Genomic DNA, 5,233 nt, shown 5'->3' with positions numbered 1-5,233 from the left:
GTGTGGGTTATATGCTATATCATGTAGACCTGTGTCAGTATCGTTGCCAATCAGCCTGAATCGACCTAGTCTTATCGTTTCATCTGAAAATAAAATCGATACTAAACTGACCTGAACCAGCTAATTTTCAAATAAATCTTCAAAATGGTCAAAAATAGAAATTTAATCTTTTTAATATTACTTTAATCATTTTTACACGTGTCTTTCTGTGATTAAAAGTTGGCTGATTCAAAACGATTCATCCCTGAATCGGAATTGTCCAATTTCCTGAATTCAGGGTCCGAGACAATTCTTAAAGCATTGATGAAGACTCGACTCTTAACAAGTAGTTTAATCGGCCCCTCACTCTTGTATGGTCATGACATGCGGATATATATATATATATATATACTTTTTGAAAGACCAGCTGGGTTAGTCAGACCCTTACCAGTTATATAAAGATACCATTGGGATTTGAACTCGCAATGCCCCAACCATAGTGACAAACGATTTTATCGGCAAAATCTCGTTTTTCAAAAATTTGCAAGAAATTAATTATTTTTTTTCATAAATATTGCATTTTTGTCAAAATCTTTGGCAATAAAAAATAAATAAAAAATAAATTTTATAAGAGAATAGTAATAAAAGTTATTTAAAAATAAAAAATACACGTTTTTTCATGATAAATAGCCGTTTAAAATGTAAATATCGTATTTAAATAGTGGTATTTATGTTTTTTATAAATCTTGTGATATTTTGAAAATCTTGCGAGTAATTGCCGTTTAACTTTCAGTATCGCGATATTTGTCACTATGTCCCCAACACAAGGTGACGGAGCCCCCATTGGTAGAACGTGCGGATATATAGTTACAAGTGAGCAAGGTCTGCTGTTAACAAGTTAGGGGATGGAATCCCCATGGCACCATCAGATTCGAATCCTCGATCGTCTTTTATGATATAGCGGCCTAACCATCCAGCCATGGCATTCGACCCGGATTGGGCATGAGTTCACTCGCATAAGATTTTGACAATTTGGCTGTCTTTCAGGTAGATTTAGCTCCTTTAAGTTGCCCGGAGCGGTGTACTGGCCACAGCTCGGTTTGTAGTTCAAGTAGACTCGAGGTTAAACCGCTAAAGTCCTATGCACGATCATAAGTCTTGTTGTCAGGATTTACTCAGCAATGGAAGATTTTCCAATGGAAAAGATTGGGGCATTTTTTGTACGTTAAAAATTTATAAGATACCACTATGTCGAAAAAAAAGTTAAAAAGATGCCGATGGGGGCTCTGCTTGTCTGGTAGGACCAGTTAGTGCATGTCACCTTGTGTTGGGAGATGGGACGTTGCAAGTTCAAATCCTAATGGTATCCTTGTATAACTGGCAGGGGTCTGCCTAACCCCAGCTTGCCTTTCAGAAAAAAAAAAGTTAAAAGATATGATAAAAATAACAAACATGTATAGGTATTAAAATATAAAACCCATAAAAATTGTGATACTATTCTGAGATGTTTGCAGTTAAAAAGATATGAAAAATAACAAAAAAAACATGTAAAAGCAATGTTGTGCATATATCGTGGCAGAAAATCGATATGCACCCCTGAATAGGATATTTTTTAATAAATGTAAAAGATACTAAAAAATAAATTTTAAATAATTTTTTTTGTTATTTTAATGGTTTTAACACATGTCACGTTTATATTTTTTGGCCGATACAGAACGATTCACTTGAGTACCAGTATCAGCCAATACAGCTGAATCGTTGGCCAAACGGATTCAGGGCCGATGGCGATACTGAAAACATATCATATGAAAACCATAAAAATCGTGTTATATTATAAATGGCAAGATTTGCAAGTCTGCTGATATTATTGGGGTTTTAGACCTCAGGAATTCCTTTTTTATATATATATTATTGCAGGTGTTTATAATCGATTCTGAGCTTGGCTGTTCAGGCCTTTTCTTGTCTACGCAACAAGATCGACACGCCCTTTTCAAAATGTTAAAAGGGCGTGTGCCATTTTAGTTGAGACACTGGAAATTGGGAAAAAACAGTGAGTTAGGTTTGTCCCTTTGGAGCATTGGCCTGGACCTACATATCATAAGCAAGTTGAATACTTGTTCAAGCAGATTAAATTCAGGATATTGGCATGGTGGGACCCAAACCCAGCAAACCAGTAGACCTAGGAACACATGGGTGGTCCTACTATGGATCATAGCATCGCTTTCGTACATAAATAAATACAAGTGGATCAGATCTGATCAGGCGTAGAATAGGTTGTGCTCATATACGATTGATTGGCTTGCCCAGAAAGCAGAGTAATAATAGTTAGCAGTAGCAGCAGCTGGTGCAGCAGTAATAGGCTAGCAGTAAGGTAGGAACAGTAGAAGCAGTTGCAGTAATAACAGTCGAGGCAATAGCAGTCAAGCTGCTAAGTGGGATTTGGACCTAATCCCTCGGCTATGTGTCTGACTACAGACACATCATTTGCACTACATTTCTTATTCACTGCTATGTTAATTGTCCACAACATCCAGCATATTGTTTTAATATTTATGCATCCCGCTTCCATCTCTGAAGTTATTGATCATAGATGTGAACTATCTTCTTGTTTCCTTCAACTGCATGAATTGATTGGAATTGATGGTGATGGAAGCAAAGTAGGCAGTAGATGCATGGTGCAGTACAAACAAGAGACTAACAGTCCTAGGCCAATTATAGAAAACAAGTGAGTCTTAGGCCAAGTATAAAAGAACAAATGAACTCCAAAGGAAAAGAGGGCAGAAAAGCACATCATCGTTTTACTATATAATGGAAAGCCATCTTTATATGGTTTCAAATAGATGCACTAGATATTATCTGAAGCAAAACACATGACTTATTTAACAAACTATAGATTGTTATAAAATCCACAAAGTTCTCTATCAATCAAAATCTCTATGGAATTGACAAATTTATGGCAATTCCTAGGATAGTCAGAAGCCCAAATGCTATCTATTTCACTTACACTATATTTTTTAGTGTCATTTGTTCAACCACTTGGAACATAGGGTCTTTAAATGGTAAGTTGGTAGAGTTAGTAGATGTTATGTGTAGGAGAAAGATTGATATTTTATGTCTACAAGAGACCAAATGGGTAAGTGAGAAAGCAAAAGTGATAGAACCTTGGGGATATAAGATTTGGTATACAAGAATAAATAAGAATAGGAATGGAGTAGGGATTGTTATGAGTCGTGAGTTTATAGATAATGTAGTTGAGGTCCGTAGGAAGGGTGATAGGATTTTACTTATTAAATTAGTATTAGGTACGGATATTATTAATATTATTAGTGTTTATGCACCTCAAGTAGGTTTAGATGATTCCATTAAGCATCAATTTTGAGAAGATTTAGATGGAGTAGTACAAGGGATATCTTATGGAGAAAGGATTTTCATCGATGATGACCTTAATGGGCATGTAGGCATTAGTAGGGATGGACTTGAGAGTATCCATGGAGGCAATGGTATAGGAGAAAGAAACGAAAGTGGAGAAAGAATTTTAGATTTTGGTTTGTCCTATGATATGATCTTAGCAAACACTTGGTTTAGGAAGAAGGAGTCTCACCTAGTAACATTTAAAAGTGGGGTTAATACGAGTCAGATAGATTTTTTCCTACTTAGAAAGAGAGATAGGGGTTGTTGCATCGATTGTAAGGTTATACCGAGAGAAAGTGTAGCTACACAACATAGAGTCTTAATTTTAGATCTTAGAATTAGACAATGCCGCAAAATGGATAGACATAGGATAGATCTTAGAATTAAGTGGTGGGCACTGAAAGGAGCTAAACAAGGAATGTTTGTAGAGCAGGTAGTTAAGAAAGTTGATTGGTGTTTCGAGGAGGATTCAGAATCAATGTGGAATAAGATAGCGGGTGGCATGAAGTTAAGGAAGTTGATTGGTGTTTCGAGGAGGATTCAGAATCAATGTGGAATAAGATAGCGGGTGGCATGAGAAAGGTGACTAAGGAGGTATTAGGTGAGTCTAAAGGCGGTGCACCGCTAGGTAAGGATACATCGTGGTGGAACGAGGATGTCAAATTAGCTATTAAGGTTAAAAGAGAGTGTTATAGAAATCTAAGAGTCGTGATAATGAGAATTTGGAGAGATATATGATAGCAAAGAAGAAAGCTAAAAAAATAGTTCGAATCGCGAGGGATAAGGTATATAAGAAGGTTTATGACAAATTGGATACCAAAGAGGGCGAGAAGGATATTTATAGGCTTGCAAAGATGAGAGATAGGAAATCGAGGGATCTGGGTATGGTTAGATGTATCAAAGATGAAACGCAAAGGGTTTTAGTCAAAGACGAGAAGATTAAGGAGAGATGGAAAAATTATTTTGATAAGCTATTTAATGAAAGTCATGCTCAGGATCTTGGAGACTTCTCCATTCCTTTTCATGAGATGAATCGTGCCTTCATGTGCAAGATTCAAAAGAAAGAAATTGCAGAGGCTTTGAAGAAAATGAAATCAAGAAGGGTGGTTGACCCAGATGGTATACCTATCGAGGCTTGGAAATGCTTGGGAGAGAAAGGTTTAGAATGGTTGACAAATCTTTTTAACAAGATTTGGCGGACAAATAAGATGCCTAATGAGTGGAGGAAGAGTACTTTGGTGCCTCTATATAAGAATAAGGGTGATATACAAGATTGCACAAACTATCGTGGTATAAAACTCATGAGTCATACTATGAAACTTTGGGAGAGGGTGATTGAGTCTAGGTTGAGGAAGGTTGTCATGATATCAGAGAATCAATTTGGTTTTATGCCTGAAATATCAACTATGGAAGCTATACATCTTCTTAAACAACTTATTGACAGAAATAGAGAGAGGAACAAAGATTTGCATATGGTTTTTATTGATTTGGAGAAGGCATACGATAGAGTACCTAGGGACGTTCTCTGGTGGACAATGATGAAGAAATGTGTTTCTATCAAGTACATTAGTATAATTAAAGATATGTATGAAGGAGTAGTAACCAATGTCTGCAGTTGTGGAGGGGTGACAACCAATTTTCCTATAACGGTTGGGTTACATCAAGGATCTGCTTTAAGCCCTTTCCTATTTGGTATAGTGATGGATGAGCTTACGAGATCAATTCAAGAAAATGTGTCGTGGTGTATGTTGTTTGCTGATGATATTGTTTTGATTGATGAGTCTAGAGCTGAGGCTAATGCTAAGTTAGAATTATGGAGACAGACATTGGAAGCAAGAGGTTT

Source organism: Nuphar pumila, chromosome 13 (assembly GCF_984573655.1).
Source record: "Nuphar pumila chromosome 13, dmNupPumi1.hap1.1, whole genome shotgun sequence".
Classification (NCBI taxonomy): domain Eukaryota; kingdom Viridiplantae; phylum Streptophyta; class Magnoliopsida; order Nymphaeales; family Nymphaeaceae; genus Nuphar; species Nuphar pumila.
This window is presented reverse-complemented; position numbering follows the sequence as displayed.